This window comes from Prinia subflava, chromosome 2 (genome assembly GCF_021018805.1).
Source record: "Prinia subflava isolate CZ2003 ecotype Zambia chromosome 2, Cam_Psub_1.2, whole genome shotgun sequence".
In the NCBI taxonomy this organism is placed as follows: Eukaryota; Metazoa; Chordata; class Aves; order Passeriformes; family Cisticolidae; genus Prinia; species Prinia subflava.
The window spans coordinates 75,025,719-75,044,650 of record NC_086248.1 but is presented as its reverse complement, the minus strand read 5'-3'; the positions used below and the strand labels follow the sequence as shown (position 1 = coordinate 75,044,650).

General features: G+C 39.9%; 1 long non-coding RNA gene across 2 annotated transcripts in view; it reads right to left on the bottom strand.

The window, feature by feature from the left end:
* The window catches only part of LOC134547081 (uncharacterized), a 33,825-nt gene extending 16,409 nt beyond the window's left edge, over window positions 1-17,416 (bottom strand). The window contains exons 1-8 of one of the 2 annotated variants that reach the window (XR_010079369.1): window positions 17,339-17,416; window positions 16,324-16,408; window positions 13,313-13,411; window positions 5,838-6,042; window positions 4,595-4,676; window positions 2,388-2,488; window positions 1,297-1,475; window positions 417-496 (exon numbers count right to left, since the gene is read on the bottom strand). This is a non-coding gene — a long non-coding RNA (uncharacterized LOC134547081). The remainder of the gene's footprint in view (window positions 1-416; window positions 497-1,296; window positions 1,476-2,387; window positions 2,489-4,594; window positions 4,677-5,837; window positions 6,043-13,312; window positions 13,412-16,323; window positions 16,409-17,338) is intronic. The other variant, XR_010079368.1, reaches the window with a different exon arrangement.
* Window positions 17,417-18,932: the final 1,516 nt, after the last annotated feature.

Here is an 18,932-nt window from a genome sequence, read left to right as displayed (position 1 = left end):
TTGGGTGAGATGAAAATATTTTACTTTAGTTTTTTCGTTTGGGGAGGTTTGGGGTTTTGGGTTTTTTTTGTTTGTTTGGGGTTTTTGGTTGGTTGGGGTGGGGTTTTTTGTTTGTTTGTTTGGGAAGAAGAATATGTTCAAAATTCATGAATTCTCATTTTTCATCAGATATACTCCTAGCCAGATCCTCAAAGCCTGTACTTTTAAGGTTCTTAGTACTACATTTTAGGGGAAAATTATTAATAACAATATGAGCATGCCTATATACATCAGTAGAGTTGAAGTTTTTGTGTGTTGCTGCATTCAGACTTGATTACAAAGTCAAATGCAAATCTCCCTTCAAATTAGACAAAGCTTCTAAACTTGGAAGTTTGGAACCAAACACAATTGTGTGGAATCAATGAGGAGCAACATACCAACACTGGGTGCTTCAGAGGCATGTCCTGAAGAGTCAAGGGTTCATTTGTTGTCAGGCCAAAGCACTGGCACTGGATTTCTGCAAGACATGTAAAATACACCTCTGAAAAGGCTCATTATAAACAATTAATTTCATAGACCTAATTTAAATATTTACAGCATAGTGCTATGTTTGCAATAGAATTATGTAAGTTATACTTTTTCTATTGTAATAAATTAATTTCCATCTTTTCTGGTTTTTAGATCATCTCCTCTCCGGTAGGACAACATTAAACCTTCCCAACCTCAAGCAAAGAGAAACTACTGGTTTCTCAGAACACCTAAGCAAATTTATCTAAAAATGAACTGTGAAAATTTTATTTGTATGTACTTTTGCATTCAAGGAAATTCAAAATTACTTTCTATTAAGGGTTCCAAAGTCGGCACAAATGGCACAAATCCTTGAAAGGTAAATATGTGCCTTGCTCTGTTTGAAGAAATCTGGCTTCAAAATGGCAAAGTTATAGACTTTTGAAAACATGCATCCTGGTTTGCACAGCAGGTTTTTAACATCAGAAGCAAACACCAGGATGTGATGTTCTGAATATTCACTTTCAGTATATTTGAAAGCTCACACCTACTTGTATTTGAATGTGTGATTACTTTCAGTACTGCATTGTTCTGAATCAATTACAAAAAGAAAAGGGCGTTGGAGACCTTACTGTTTATAATAAATCATGTTTCTGCTTTCAGTCAGAGAATGAAAGAATACAGGCATTTGAGTCACAGGAACCACTATTACTCTTGTAGACATAAACCTTAGATAGAGCTTCCTGCAAGAAAGGCTGTGATCTAGGAAATACACTGATTCAAACCATTATGTGGAGAAAATATACTCACATTTCTGTGACCCTCATTATCTTAATTTCTCAATTCATAGAAAACTTTGTGTGCTTTGGAAGATCTCTTGCAGTGCTGTCCCTGATGCTTCCTTCTGGCCAAAATTGGAATTGTGTTTTTCTGCTCAATTTCTCAGTGACACTTGGTGATTTATGCTGTCTTGGAAATAAACAATCTGCCTTGGGATATGAGAAAAACAAAACTGAGTAACAAAAAAATTTCTGCACCTAGCATAATACTGAACACAGCTAAAGGGCATCAAATATGGTCACAATCAATAACATGCTCAGAACTGAATGCATCTTTTAAGCTTTGGCTTGAAACTTCTGTTAGTTACTGGAACTGTTCACCACCTTTTTGCCTAGACCATAGTCTAATTTTGGAATTAATTAGAAAGTACTTTTCTGCCAGTTGGCATGGGGAATGAGGTTCATGTCTAACTCAGTTCTGAGTTCACCAGCCTGGATTCATCACAAGGGACAGAGGATAGCTGAGATAGGGAGAAGGTGAGGTGCTTGAAGTAGGTGCTTAAAAATAGGTAAGAAAAATGCAGTCAAAATTAGCTACTATTTTATGTGTGCTTCCTGTACCAGAGTAACACTTACAGTTAATACCTCCATGCATATTGCTTGTTAAGTACACAGAAGCAATTGGAGGAATAATGTAAAAGAAGGAAGAGTATTGAAGGAATAGTATTTAAAGGTTTTGTTTCTCAAGAAGAGCCATACATCCCTGAATTCAGCAGAACATCCCATAGCCTGAGATTATCATAAGCCCTTCATGGGTTTTGATGGTTTTGATATATTCAGTAAAGTATTAGCTAAATAAAGGGAATATTTACTTCTTTGTTCTATTATTTTTCTTGAAATAATTGTTCTTTAGTCAAATATCTGTCATTAATATATCAAAAAACCCAGAAATTAATTTAAACAAAATGGGTCTTTACTCTCAGATTTTCCCTTTGATTTTCATTTATCTTCTTATAAATAAATAAAAGTAGTAAGTATTAAATATTCAGCATTTCTTTTTATGGTGTACTATAAGAATAAAAGCTTATTACTCCTGGTTTTACTACAGTTCTGGACTCCTACCTGATATTCTGTAGAAGTCTTGATATCATTTTCTTGAAAAGATTATCTGTAGGTATTAGATATCATGAGGTATTGAACCCCATTTTCAAAGCCCAGAAGATCTAGAAAAAATAAACTTTTAATGGTTCATACTTGAGAATAGAGCATTTCTAACCCATAGGTTAACAAAACCATGAAATGTACATCCAAAAAATATTTTAAATTTACTACTTTATGCTTGCCACCAATTTCTTTGAATTAATTTTCTTTCAATAAAAGTCATGCAGTGCAAGGAGAGGTTGAAAACAGATGTGAACTCCTGCCCCTCCAGTCTTCTGGGAAGATTTCCCACTGATCTACCAGAAGTGTACTTTTCCAAATAATTTTTAAAATAAGAAATTTGGTTAGTCATCTCTAGCCTGAGAAAGTGCACCTCTGCATACCAGGGCTGTTACAGTTCTCTCCCAGCATTACAAACCATCTCCTGTTTTTCTGGGGGACTGAGAGTCTTTAGGCATAAAAGCAAGTGCTTCATCAGAGCTCAGGTCTGGAAACAGGTTTTGTTTCACAGGGAAGAACACATGAGTCAGGGTAAATTTTCAATAGCTCAGCTTTCTATCTAAAATGAAGTCTCACTGGGACTTTGTCCTTGAGATCATTAGAACACAGGAGAGACCCATCAAAGCACTGAGGCTGCTCTCTCTTAAGGAGCCAGCTGCATTCCTCAAGGCTTCAGTGAAGCCTAAGCAAGAAGTTTGCAAGGAGGTCCATCAGCTCCCTAAACAAGACAGGTCCTACAAGGAGAGGACTTTCTCTAACAACAACAAATACAAGGCACCCCTCTGACCCTCCAGCTCACATTCTTAGGACAAGATTCATTACATTTCCATTTTATTGCTCTGGAAAATGATTTAAAATGGGAAAACAGTGATCTGGTCTTAAGGCAACTGGGATTTTCTTTGTGTTGATCTGGTTCCCTGTCTCTAAGGCCTTTCTGTCCAACAGAAATGTATTCATTCATGTAACAGAACACAAAACAAAGAGCATTTATGACCTTCCTTGGCCAAAATTTGTTGTTATACATGGGGAAATAAATCTGAAGTTGAATCAGCTTTGCAGGTACCTACTATCTGGCCTCTTTCTTGTTTTGAGCACGTGGTTAACATGGGAGTGCTAGTGGAAGTTGTTTTAATGATCTTTCATATTTGGGACATGTTTTTCCCATTTTTTGGTAGTCAACAATTGTGAATAACACCCTGCCATCATTTTTGCAAATGGAGAAACAAAACCAAATACTTGTAAATCAGAAGTTTGTATAATAATATCTTTTAAAATTTTACATAAATCTGCTACATAGTAGAGCTACTTGCTCTTTTATATAAAGTTCAGAAGCCCTGGATATATCTTAATACAGTATTAAATATATTCATACATAATAACAGTAATTGACCTCCTGGACAATGCCATAGTAAGAATGCAAATAAAAAAGGTGCCTTTCATGTTGAAAATATTTCTTGTTTTACAAGTTTTGTACTGTAAGTAAAAAAAAATTAGACACTGTGAATATTATAAACTGAGCTTCCTCAAAGGAAATTTCTTATTTAAATCAGAAGATAAATATTGTCTGTATAATACTGTGTAACTGGACATTTAATGACCTCCTGAAATGCCTATTCACTCAATTGATTGGATGAAGCATTGCATTGGACCCAGAAATGCTATTACAAAAAATGATCCAACGTAAAAAATCTTTGGTTTAATTATAGTTTTTGCCATATTGGAATAGCTGTAGAAAGATGTAATTTATTTATAAAATATAATGTTTATATATGTATCTGAAAATAGGTAGCTTTTAACTTCCCCTATTCTGCTGACTGTTCCAGCAAGCAAACATGGCTTGTCACTAACACTCTCCACTTTTCATTATTGTACTGTGACAGCATCCCTCATGTATGAAATGTACATTTACATGTAATTTACAACGAATAAATAAACTGTCATTAATTACTTTGAATAGCAATTTTTAATCTCAACAAGCTTTAATTTTTATATATGTATGATAGCAAATTCATTGAGGTCTTTTTTTTTTTTTTTTTTGCTTTTCTGTGTGAATTCAGTAGCTTGAATTATTTGCCTGCCTCTTCAATGAGGCAAATTTAGAAAAAAAAAAAAAAAAAAAAAAAAAAAAAAAGTTATTTTATTTCCACGGAGAGTTATTTGATCGCTACCTGAGTGACTTCAGGACCAACTGCAAGCTAAGGCTCTGGAGCTGAGCTTCAGAAGATTTCAGGAATCATCCACCTGTAGCACCTACAGATTTAAAAACATCCAGTGCTAATTCTCTGGGTATATGAGAATCTGCTCATGTGCGCTGTGTCTTTTGCTGGCTGGCATGTAAAGACCAAATGCTCCCATATTCCTGCTTCACTGGAGTATTTGTCCCTTTGAATCCAAAGGGACAACTTTTTAAAGGATCACCAAAACCCTCCCACACTTAGCGGAATTATTGTGGTGTCTGCAGTAACAGGGAATGCCCACAGTTACTAGGAACTCCTCTGATTTTTCATAATTTAGTTCTTCACATCTCGGAAAAAAAATCAAAAAACCCCAACAAACTAAGGTGGAGAAGAGCAGGGCTCCTGGGAAGTACGGAGTTAACCCAAGGCGGTTGTGTTGCCAGCAGTAGGAAATAGCTCACTCCGGCAGTCAATTTGCCTAATTGATTAGCAGCCTGATTGCAGCGGCCGAGGCGGGGGTACCGGGGGAAGGGATGTGCACGCACACAGGCGGGAGCTGCCGCGGCGGCTTCACAGAAATGGGGGCTCCTGGCTGGGAAATCATTTTCCAGGGCCCATTCTCTGGCTCCAACGAGCCCCCGAGCACAAACCCGCGCGGTTGCCTGGAGAGGGCCCAGAGGGCGGCCCCGGTGTCACCTCGGGGCCCGGCGGGCACAGGGCCCATCCCGGCCGGGAGGACACTCAGCCCCCGCGGGAGCAATCGTGTTGTGCCCACACAAGCGCTCCCCAGCGCAGTCAGGGAGGGGCTCTGCCTCGGTGCCTTTCCCGCTCCCTCGCTGCCCCGAGCAGCCCCCGGTGGCAGCGGGCCCGGGGCTGGCCCGCGGCGGTGCGCGGTTCTCTAATCCCGCTCGGGATGCCCCCTGGCACCTCTCGGTGCAGTAACCCAGCCCCTCGTCTGGGCTCTTCAGCTTGGCTTCATCACTATTACCATGATAAAGACCAGCTTTTTTTTTTTTTTTTTTTTCCTTCCAACTTCCCTTTTCAAGTCTCTACTTGCTCTTGACTTTTCTGAATTTCTCTTTGAAACCTTGACACTTCGGTTGTTCTCCCAGACAGATCTAATTACAAGAGTTCAAATAAACCTTGGGGGGTTTTGTTGGGCTGGGAGGTGAGGGCGTGAGGAGAAAGCGTGGATAACTGAGAGATGCTGTGAAGATTTGCTGGGAGAACTCACCTCCTCCCAAGGCTCTTCAGGTCTTCTCTGCAATTCTGAGGGCCCGGAAAGTTGCAGCTGAGGGACGTAATCCAACATCCAAGTTTAGTGTAAAACAGGAATACCAAAATGTGAGCCTAACAGGATAAACAGGAATTGGAGGCTGCCGGCTGTTTTTCTGTGTGCAATACTCTGACTTCTTCCAAAGAGACTTCACCATTCTTACCTTGAGAAAAAAAATGTAATAACAGTTTAAATTTTAAAAAGAAGAAAACCCCCTGTGAAGGCCCATTCAAAGCATCACTTCAAACACTCTGAAACAGCCTGGTGGCTTACAGTCTGCTACAGCACTCATTTGGTGCTGATGTGAACGAAAATGCCTTTGAATTTTGTCCCCCCAAATCTCCAGGATTCACTGGAATTCCTGGACAGTTCCCAAAGCCCAAACCAACCCGCTCCCCTTAACTTGTAGGACTTACTGACCCCCATGTTGCTAGGGTTGCAAGGCACCAAAAAAAAAAGTAAATGCATTTCTGGGACCCTTTATGAAAAATTCTCTCTCTGATCGAGATATGGCAGAACTCAGGTCTACTTTCCTGAGAGCAGCACGATTTAAGTCATGGTTCACCTGGAGGTGGTTTATAGAGATTCTCCTTTATGTCAGTACAAAAAAGGCAGTCAGCTAGAGAGGGCAACACAGCCATCATCAAAACTCAGTGTAAAAAGGAGAGCTATCACAGGGGTTAGACTTACCCTGCTGACATTCATAAATCACCAGGAACAATGAAACATGGGAAAACGGAGCCTAGCCTCATCAGAATAATTATTTCTGTTATCACCAATTCAATATTTAGTTCTGTCACTAGAGGTGCTAATACATGATTAGGAAGTCAGGCTGTATTTCTATCTGGAAGATAAATAGTTTCTTTTTCTCCTATTACTTCCCAACTCCTTTTATTTTCCAGGCCCTAAGTCCTTGTACATCCATGCACTTCATCACTGAGGCTCCTGGTTTACTATTCTGAGAGCCACTATTAGAACCACTAGACACAGCTTTAATCCTTTTGACAAACTCTATTTATATTCCTCCTGTATTAATCTTAGAGTCCATAATACATCAAGCAGTGACAGAGTAGTGGATAATTTCATTAAACGTGTGGATGACACCAGGTGGGAAGAGACTACCAGGAAGCTGGGTTTAGAATACAAAATGATTTGGACAAATTGAGAGCATGGTCTGAAGCAGCAGCAGCAGGCTGTCAGACAAATCTTGTCTTGCACAGACAAATGCAAGACAGTGCACACAGGCAAGAATAATGCACTACATGGAGCCAGGCTGCCAAGCAGCTGCTTAGAGCGTGAGATGAAAGCTGAGTAACTACCAAGGACTGCAAGCTTTGCAAACCCCAACACTGCAAGAGGAACCAGAGGCATAAATCCAGGCTGGAAATCACAAAAGATAATAACTCAGTCATTATGCTGTGTTACATCTTTGAGACACACATCCAGATGTGTGTGAGCTGCTTCAAGAGGGACACTGAACAGCTGAGGAGAACAACGAAGGTCAACAGAAGTTCATAAAATGCAAGGAATTAAAATGGTGATAGCTTTAACAAAAAACAAACAAACAAACAAAAGACTGAAGAAATTATGATCTGCAAGCCTGGATAAAGGAATTGATAGGATTTTTTTCCTATTTATTTAGTTACTGGAAAAATAATTTTAAAATAATTTTTTAAAAGAATGGCTGTAATTTAAGGTTTCAGGTTGAGAAATACATGTTTTAAAGGTAAGGAGATGGAGAATCTGGACCAAGTTTGACATGGAGATCAGGTCCCTGAGAAAAAGTTATATAAATATCTATTAACAATAAGTGGGTATTATCTGAGGCTGCATTGGGAAGACAAGTGGCTTAGATTGTCTTTTCTTGAAAAGAAATGAATCTCCAGTTCTACAGTTCCAATAACATAATAAGCCTAAAACTTTTGCAGTTAGAATTTTCTAAGATCCAATCCCTTAAGAAGTGCACAGGTTTTGACAGGAATCTCATGAAAATAAACAAAAATATTTATGAGCTATGCTATTGATTCACCTGTATTTTACCATCCTCTACAACAAAAGGCTGATATCTTTTCATATTTTACTGTAATGTATTGGGAAAAAAATATTGTCTTGTGCTTAACTCTTGTCTTAAATAGAGAGTGCAAGAACACATGAACACTAGACAGACTCTTTTAAGGCCATTTGTCTATAGAAATTACTTCTGAAAACACCATGAAGTCTTTCTACAGTACCTAATCTTAAAAACTGAAATCAACACTCCTAAAATGGGAGTGATTTCAGCTAAAGAGAACCATCAATCTGCATGCTCCCTAATATGCTTTTCTCTTAATTATTATGTCCAGAAATGGAAAAAAACCCACCAAGGAATGACAGACTCATTTATTATACTTGAGTATATACTAGATTACTAAAAATAGATTATGTAAAAATAAATAATATCTTAAACTAATTTACATAAATGTTTTTCTTTACCTATGATATATCAAATTATGTATTTCAACTACAGTTTATCAGCACGAATCTAAGCATTCTTTTTAGTTTTCTGCTTAAAAGCATTGTATAAAAAAATCACATGAGAATAATTACTCCATGCTCCAACATTTTTTTTAATTATGCAGACCACCTGTGTATAACACAATTCAGTTTGGTGTCCCATTTTGCCCTTTTTTGAAGCTTTTAAAACACACTGACACACTGGACAACATTCAACTCTTGTATAAAGCTAAAGTTCTACCTGAATTTGGTGCATTTACAATAATACCCCATGTTCCTTTTTTTTTCCTTTCAAGCAGAGAACAGACTCAAGACTACTGCAGTCACAAAGCACAATGAAGTTTTATGTTATTGATATTGTATCTTTGGGTTTTACTGTGAGATCACTCTGCACTTTACAGCAGGACAGTAGATGATTCTGTTGATTTTTTTCCCCATTCAGCCTGAAGGATATTTTTGTATACCCAGTAAATTCTCAAATTAATTTTCTGAGGCTTGAGCAATACTCCCTGTACTTGTTCAGGATTTGACTGTATCATCCTTTCATCACCCCACAGAGATTCTCTACCTGGTAGACAGCTCATTCAGTTCTGGATAATTAGAGATTTATCTTTGGATCTGACTCTAACACAGATTATCAGTATCAAAATACTTACTCTTAAACCTTGTAAATTAAATGCATATAGTTCCTATATGGATGACGACAGCAGTTTGCATTTTCTCCCTGAACACAATTTAACATGCATACACAGGAGTAAGGACATACTAGCTCAAAGTGAACTTTTGGCCTCTTGGGAGCACAGGAAAGTTTGGTTCCTGCAGCAACTGCAATTCCTTTACAGGATCCCTCCAATTTGGCTTTCAGCTACAGTAGCACAAATCAAAAGCAACCTCCATGCTGGTGCTAGCATGGATATTGAGCAAAAGTTAAAACTATATACACATAATAAAATAATTCACCCTGTGTGTCCTGGAGGTGTGTCCTGGTTGCTGTGGGAGTGGTAATCATCAATTTCCTGGCTAGTATGGGATCCAAGTACCCTTCAACACAGCTTTAATGTTGTTTTTCACACTTGCAAAAGATACAGATTTTAGCTGTAGTTCAGGTGTTCCCAAGTGAAATAAGCTCTTTTCCTTGACATTGTGCTAGGATGTTTAACTTAACAACACAGAATAAAACAAAACAAAACAAAAAAGAAGAAATCAATCCAAAATAACCAAAAAAAGAGGGGAAAAAAGGTCAAAAAATTAATAGTCACATTGTGATGAAACCTTACAGTATTACCTTCAACATTTCCAACAACCCCCTGCCAGTATGCATTCAAACCAGTGGCTCAATGTACCTGAGACAGCTAATTAAAAAAGGAAGTGGTCAAAGTCATGCTTTTTTTTTTTTGGTAGACTTCAAAGGTGATCCCTCTCCTTCCTCCTCTTTACATTTTACTGTCTGGCTTTCTGCCCATCCTGCAGCTGTTGGCTGAGCCTGTCTTTCATGGCGTCAAACCTGCCTCCTCACGGTCCATAAAGTTACAGCAGAGATCGTGATACGCAGGTGTGGAAAAGCCAGAAGTGCAAGATGGGCCCGTTAATGATTTTTCTGGCACCCCATGCTGAGCTGCTGAAAAAAAAAGAGAGCAGCTTGCAGAAGGCAAGGGACTCTTTGTTTGCAGAGGTATTTGAGATTGTACTACTTCTCCCACAGCAAAGGTGTTGGGTTTTCACTTTAAGGGCTGTTTACAGAAATGATTCACCTTTTATACAGCTTTTAAAAAATGCTTTGAGGCTTTAATTTGGCACAGGATTTACATCACACCAGTATGAAAACTCTTACTTTTCATTTAGCTCCCTATTAAATCATTCAGTGATCTTACTCGGTGATAAGCAGCCACCACCCATTGTGTGGGCTTCACAGAGGAAAACAAAAATCAGTCACTAGGGATTAATTTATGTCATCAACTTTCATCTGCAAATTTCTTCACCCATTTATATTTGGGCAATGAAGGCAGAGGGAACCAAATGCTGGGGGAGAAAAAGACCAAAACTGGAAAAAACACAAAGATTTTCTGTTGTTCTTGAAATAGCTGAACAATTTAATAAACTATATCTAAAACTCTTGTCTTTTGGAAGTCACTTAAAACTTTGCTTTATTTTAAATAGTCCTTGAGCTATTAACTGGGCCTAAGAAACAACTTCGAGCAATTCCAGCTCAAGATATTTAGAAATGGGTACCTGAAACCAATAGTCTACAGGAACCATTTTTCAGAACACACAAGTGACACATGATATTCTCAGAATCAATGGGACTTGAATTTTCAGATCATCCAAACACCAAGGCATGGCCTGGATTTCACAAAATATTTAGTGCCCAACTTCAACTACTGTCCCCATCTCCCTCTGGGAGGGAGAGCCTGAACAGCTGCTTGTGGGCTTTAAATCTGTCCCTGAGCTTCTAATTAGGTGCACTTCTGCAACCTCTAGGTCCTAGATTCCCTACCACCCCAAACTTTAGGCACTTTTATTTTAACCTTGGGCCTTTACATCCATGTTTTAAAGCTGGGCAGCATTTTGGTGATACAAAAGAGTGAGCAAATAAGGACTGAGAGAATCAGCAAGTGAGGAACATACTGCAAGGGGATGGGAGGTTTAAAAGGAGTTAGTGGGTCAGAAAAGTGTCAGCTACACTGTCATCTCTGCTGTTTGCTTATACAGCAAAAGTTTAGAGAGGGAGGGATTTGTCTACACAAAGCTACTGGGAATTGCCCAAATCTCAAAGGTGCAAGCTCAGTTCTGCAGCTGCTTATCCATCTAGACCCATGCCATGGCTTAACCCCAGCCAGCAGTGAAACCCGAAATAGACACTCACTCACTCACTCACTCACTCACTCACTCACTCACTCACTCACTCACTCACTCACTCACTCACTCACTCACTCCCCCACCAGTGGGATAAGTGAGAGAATCAGAAGAGTAAAAGAAAACTCGTGGGTTGAGACAAAGACAGTTTGATAGGGAAAGGAAAAGCCACACAAACAAGCAAAGCAAAACAAGAAATTAATTCACTTCCCAGAGGAACCCAGGTGTTCAGCCATCTCCAGGACAGCGGGGCCACATCACATGCAATGGCTACACGGGAAGACAAAGGCCATCACTCCAAACATCCCCCCCCATGTCCTTCTTTCCTTACTTTATACACTGAGTATGTGGTCTGGAATGTCCCCTTGCTCAGTTTGGGTCACCTATCCTGGCTGTGTCTCCTTACAGCCTCTCATTCACCCCCAACTTCCTCACCAGTGTGGCCTTAGGAAAAGCAGAAAAGGCCTTTGCTCTGTGCAAGCCCTACTTAGCAATAAAAGAAACACCTCTATATTATCAACCTTGTGTTCAGCACAGATCCAAAACACAGCCCCATACCCGCCACTGTGAAGAAAGTTGATTCTACCCCAGGCGAAACCAGCACAACCTATATGATGGATGTGCCTCCTTTGGCAAGCAGCCATAGATGAATTTCAAGATCTTGACCAGCTCACACTTTTTTTTTTTCCTAATTTTCACTGACAACTATTTCTGATGCAGCCATTCCTAGAAACTCAAAACAGGACTGGGAGCAGTCACAAACCTGAAGTCAAGCAGTGCCAGCCATAAATGAGCTGAATCCAGGTGCATGATGCTGCTGCGACTGCTTCAGCAGTTGGTTGTGCCACTCAGTGGCTTATGAAGTTCTGAGGTAGCTGGACATCTCTTCAAGAGAGACCAGTGGGAACCAGAATGGACCTTATTGTCTGCAACAGTGAAAAATGCAGTGTGGTCTTCTCCATGCCTGAAGTCAGAGCAGGCATGGCATGGCTTTGCTGACAAACAAATGAATCGAGCACCCTTTCTAAAGCCATCAGGGAATGATATGCATGTATTTCATGCTGCTCCTAAATCTAGTTCTGTTAACAGAATTCTGAGGGAGCTTGGTGCACATAAGATGCTGTCTCTCCCATTTTCCAGTAACTGCTGTGGAAAAAGTGCCAGCACCTTCAGCATGGAAATATAACACAGACTGCCCAACCCAGGACTCAACAAAGATGGTCTGTGACCTAAAAAAGCAACCAAAGCTCAGAAACCTAACTCAGGAACAGAACTGTCAGAGTATCTTGTAGAGCAAGGAAATATGGAAAGAGACACAGAGAAGGTAACCACTCTCTATATTTTTACTAGAAGCTTATTTCCCAGCTGTCAGAAGGAAGAGTAACCTGAGCTCATGAATAATTGCTTTTGCAGGTTCCCTTGACCGCCAGACTAATCTTTAGCTATCCATCCTGCAGCAGTCTGTAATAACCTCCCCACTGTGTCAGCAGATAGATTTTTACAGCAAAGCACAAGAAAGAAAATAGTTTTTAAAACCAAACAATCTTGATAGCCTTTGTGCTGCACTCACAAGTCACCTCATAACATGAACTGGCCTTTCCCCCTTATGTTTGTGATGCCATAAAACGTCTTCCCAACTGGATGTATCATAGTTCCTGACAACTGCTCTGCCATCAGCTTTTCAAGAAAGAAGCTCCAACCTTGCAGCTCTGGAGGGTCATGAGCCAGTGCTCCCACAAGACAATAATTTTTTTAAAAAAGCATTTTAGAAACTGAAAAGCCGAGAGAGACTGGACATGGAGTGGAGACATGGCAGAGTACTGCAGTAAATTATCTGCTGTGCCACAGGACTCCTCTTTAGCCATGTGCATGCTATAGAGCCTTTTTGCACCACAACTCTTTTCTCTGGTGATGGTGGCAGTACAATAATAATAACTCAGTAGAAATGGCTATCAAGTGCAGTTCTGGTAAGACCACTGGAAAAAGCTGCTGAAAAACACAGCTTTAGTTTCATACACTCAGCTTACTAATTATAGAGCAAAATTCAGCTGAAAGGAGCCAGCGAGAGCTGAGGTTTTCACACTTACCATAGGAAATATTTGCTCAGTTTCTTTCTGGGGCTCTGTGTGTTTATGAGAAGGAGGTGACTGTTGGTGGGGTGCTGATCCCAGAAGTCTGTCTGGGTGCTGTGGAGAGAATAAAGAAAATAAAGTCAGAAGGATGCAGTTTCTAAATGCCCCTTGAGGTGACATCCTGAAATTCCTCTGCCCCTGGAAAAAGGTAATTAACATAAAATGCAGGAATGTTTTAGAGATTATATTTTCCTTATTGAAGCCAATTTCCATTTCTTTGAAAAAAATACTACTGAGAGACTACATTATGTTTTATCCATGTTTCACTCTCTTTCCAGCTTATGCATTTTCTTCCCATCAAGCTGTATTCTCCACTAATTTACTTCCAATGGGAGTAGAGAAAAAATGATTTTGTGTCAGCGAAACAGGTCCAGTTTTACAAGGGCATATGTGAAGTAGCCCTTCCATGTTATGTCTCAGCCAAAACAAGAGGAAATTACCAGCTACAGGAGGTCCTGTCCCCTTCTCCCAGTATTTGTACAGCTATGTAATCAGCCATATCAAGAAAGCCTCTCTAAATGAACCTGAAGGAAAATTAGGGAGTGGAGTGGGGGGATGATTTTCCTCCTGATCAGAACCAAGATCTGCCTCCCAACACAGGGGGCATGAGATCCAGCAGGAGCACAGACAGGGAAGAGATGGAGTTCACAACTTGTCTTTACACAACACACATCAGTCCAAAATTATTGTGAAACTCAAGTCCTGGCAGTTCACAATTAAGAATAAAGACACCAAAATCAAACAACAATGACAACAACCAAAAAAAAACCAAAAACAAAACAAAACATATAAACCACCAAAAAACCCCAAACAAAAAAACACAACTTTTTTTTTTTTCTTTCTTTCTTTGGGCTCTGTGAGCTGGCTCACTCTAGTGTCAGAGAAGCACTAGCAGGAGACCAAGGACAGGAAAGGGAGGGGAGCTGACTTAGCAGCAATAGCTGTTATGTCAGCTTAGTTGTAGCACCAACACATCATTTAGAGCTTCTGTGGCAAGCTGATCATTAGCAACAGTAAAACTTGAAAACTCTTGGAATTACTTTATCTCCTTTTCATGGCTAGAAAAGTTACAGTGGTTCTTTCTGAGATCTATCATAAAAGGCAGTTATACATGGTGACACAAAATCTGTCTCAGAGAACAAAAACTGAAACAGAGATTTAAAGGTGTCCTTGGGCCACCTAACCCATCCTTCAATAGAAAGAGGGGATGGAGAGGACCCTATTAAGTTTTGCACAAAGGCTGTTCTGATGAATCCTTAAACACAGTGATTTTACTTCAAGCTGTTATTATACTTCCATGAGGTCTAGAGAAGTGCAATTACCTTGGTTCACTGTTTGCTCCCACATATTCCTCCATCTGCCTCAAACCAGTGGTGATCAGGCAGCTGCTGGTGCCGCTCCCAGGAGCAGCACACAAGCTGCACTCTACTGCTGTTTCAGAAACGCCTGGATCTGGCTCTGCTGGAAGCACCCTAAGTGTAAGGTATTTACACATTTTCATTTCCAGGCATGAGCCAGAGGTGCAAAGGTTCACAACTGAGGCAGCAAAGGAAAGCTCAGCCATGAGGTTGGCTCGATTGCATCCACTGATGGCAAATTTCACGCAAATGTTCACATCAATGCCTCAGTCAGTTTCGAGGCTCCTAGATGAGAGTTTATGACAATGATTTACCAAATAAAAACAATGACTGCCATCAGCAGATTTTCATTATTTGACAGGTTAGGTTGGCAAGAACAACTGCGTGGATGTGGTACATTTGGATTTTGTAATGGATCTGCTTTAAAATTTTCTCATGAGATTTTGTACTTGGCAGCAAAGCAAAATTCAGAATGAGCACACTGAGACAGGCCAAGTTCAACTAAAAGAGATCCTGAGCAACATGATCTGGATTTGAAGCACAAGTTGTATGAGAAACCTCCAGAGATCCCTTGCAACTACTCTTTTCAATGCTTTTAAGTGCTCATAGCACTAGGTTTGATCTGGCCACTTTAACAGAGGCATCCTACTTAACCAAGAGCACTTACAAATAGTAACAGCCATGGTCATTATCAAAACTGAACACCTCTCTGGACTATTTGTTTTGGCCAAATTCCAGTCACTGCCCTGTGTGACAACTGGGTGAAATATAATGGACCCTTGAATAGGAGACAGGTAAATAACCAGTTAGGCCCTCCTGGGCCTAAAATGTAATGACTAAATACAGGATTATGCGAAGAGATATCAGAGAGAAAACTTCCTTTTGAAGCTTAATTAGCATTCTTCAAACGACAAGATTATTAGTTTTAGCCTGGAGAAGAGCTTGTGTACCTCAGAGACCATCTCCTTTTTGCAGCTGGTCTAATTTAAGAAGCCTACAAACAATCTTGTCTGTGTCTTTCTGACCACACAATTCAACACAAACTGCTACTGAGAGGGAAAGTAACTGCAAACATCCCAGTTACAGCAGGAAGATTAGGCAGGAGGCCAGCTGAGCAAAGAGAGAAGGCAGCAGAGCAGCCTCCTGGACCCGGTGCCAGAGGTAAGCTCGATGTTGTACTTTGTAAACAACAAAGTCCTTGTAGCTCTCCTCCTGCAGAAACCCTGCAAACAAGTTAAAGCAAGGAAAGGAAGTTATTTCCAGCATTCACAAAGGTGTTCATCTCGTAGTTCTTTGTCAGATGCACATTAATTTTGATAAAATAAAATTAAAGGAAGAATAAGTCTCAGAGCAAAGATATTCATCATAACTCCCCTAGTCTTTGTTAATGTGTTAAACATAGGAGCTCTGCTTTAATTTTAGTCCTGGGGAGAAGAAAATAAAAGAAAAAGAAGAAAATCTTGCCACAGTGCTTAACTATTGTGGTCTAAAAAAAAAGAAAATTGCTAAGTTCTTGTAAGACAAGTAACACTTCCATTTCCTGCATGAAGAAAACAAGGGGGGAAAGGAGAGATCCAAAGAGGGAAAGGATCAGTCATTCAGCCTCACCTCCTGACTCAGTGAGAATCGATTTTTTTGCTGCTTGCTGCATGGTCTTGCAAGTCAATGCAGATCCTGGCTTCTTTCCTCAGATCTGTTTCAGGAGAGATTTTGCACCCATCAGGCAAAGTGTGCCAGCACTGGAGTGAGCAGTGTTATCGGGTGTCAGCTGCAGCACTCTGATACATCCTTGAGAACTAGCACATCATTAGGGATATTTTCACAATGGGATGTGGGGGTCTTGGGTCCATGTCAGACACAACTGAGGATGCTTTCAAGGAGGAATTAAAAAGGCAGTAACAACTTTAATTAACTGTTCATTTAAATGTCCTTTTTCCATATGACTTCAGCACTATTTTTGAAATTTTCAAAAAAGTCTTGACAAAGCAACTCTGTATGCTCTTCTGTTATTAAAAGAAACAAACACCAAAAACCCAAACAAACAAAAAACCCCACCCAAACAGTGAAACATACACCACCACTGCTTTCCCCAAAATTGAGGTATTTTTTTGAAATGTGCTCTGGAAGTGAAATTAACAGGAAATGTATTTCACAGTGCAGTACCCACTGTAACAGATACGAAGTCTGAGTCTCTGCACTTTGGGCAGTTATTGCCATCTCCCTGAATTAGCCACAGTTTACACCTACTTGCACTGATATAAATGAGAAGACAAGAGCAAGGTGATAGAAAACAGGTCTGCAGCATCTAGCCTCAGCCAAACACACCTGCAAACCTCTCACAGAGTAAACTATATATTGCACTGTGTCTAATTTACTGTATTCTACAATAACACTAATAAGCTCTGTGGCATGATATGTAAAAAATTATACATTGTATACACTGGACTTAAAAGGGATTTTATACTGACCGATAATATACACCAACGTTGAAACATCTCTGTTCACATGTTACATTCTAACACATTTTAAAATAAATTAGGATTTGTTCTTTGGCACAGCTGATGCAGGACCTGCTTCCCTAGCAGCCACCTTGATGAAAAAAACAGTGAGAGTTCACACTCACCAAGGACTTGTCAGCTACAAGGCATCACAATTCTTGGAGAGCACTTCCAATTCCCACAGGCAGGTATCTGTGTCAGTGACACAGCTTCAAGGGCACACCACAGACAGCTATGAGATTAAATATTAAACTCCCCGATCACACTGGCACACAACTTCAGCCATTATTATTTGTAAACTGCGTGGCTGAACAACCCCAGATTCTCAAAGAGAGAAGTGTTATTGTGGTTCACTGTGAGTTTACTGAAAAGCACGAAGACCTGTGGTGCTTCCAGCCTTCTTTATCTATGCTGCTAAAAATGGACTGTCATGGATCATTCTACACATCAATCACCCCCACTGGGATGTCAAGAGACCACCAATATCATATCTGAGACTACTCCACTCATGAAAGAATTTGTGCTTAAGAACTCTAGGTGTTTTCCTGGTTATCAAGTTTCACTCCAGAGATAATTAGGAATGCTTCATTTGAAATTACTTCCTAAGGGACAGTCTTACAGAACATCTATTCAGATTATCTACCTGTATCCACTCTGTGTAAAGAAGCTGATTCCTTAGCATTGGTTAGTGTGTGAAAGGAAAAGCCCCTGTCAGAAGAGTCATCTGTCTATTCACAATATAACATCTGCTTTGCACCAGTTTCCACACAGAATGTTTCTCATCCATAACCCACCTGAATAATGGCCAAAAAACCACTACAGTGGGGTTCCCCTTGAGTACTGTTACTAAGAACACATTAAGCTCCTAGTAAAGGATAAAAATTAATTTTAAATCCATGCCTTGTCTCTGATACTGGGAAAAAAAAAAAAGTCTCTGCTGAATTACCATTTTGTTTGAGGATGAACTGCCTTAAATGTTCTAAGCAAATGATGATTTTTTCATTCTTAAACTCCAAATTCTATTTTTAGAGATGTATCTTATATACCTGCTTCCAATTCCTAGAAATTATATATGGTACCTGATTTTTACATAGATTCTCTGGCATTTTCCGCTCCATATCTAACTCTATTTGCTGCTAAAGTTAATAGTAACTTCAGATTGAAATGAATGTTAACACCTATAACTTTAGAAAGAAGATATTCACATTAATTTCAGCTGCTGTGTCTAGAGTTAAAACAGGAGCAGCTGGTGTTCAGGAGGTTTTGGTTTGGGAGTTGTGGATATCAGTGGAAGGTGGACTGGAAAGAGAAGGAAGTTTGTGACTGATGACAATTTCTTGCCTTTCAGGGCCTGCTTTTCTGAAATTTCTTTACCAAGAAGTGAAAGAATTCTGGTGTGGATCCTTGGAAAATGCAGTTTCTCAAAATTCCACATCAAGAAGCACAGTCTCTCCTCCTGTCCCTGACTGGGGGCCAGCCCCCACCACCCGCAGCCCCGCTTCTCCTAAGGCAGGCACATTTCTGTCATGCCTGGGAGGAGGAAAGGCCAAGGTCTCTTTAAGACATCTCATAAAGTGGTACTGATGTGGGAAAGAAAGGCTGGCTGAAGCATGAAGTTGACCCGTTTGGGGATTTATTTTATTGTTATTAGAAACTAATGTGGGAGGGAAGAGAGGGGAGTCATGGACTTCACTTACTAAGATTCAAGTACTGTAGTAG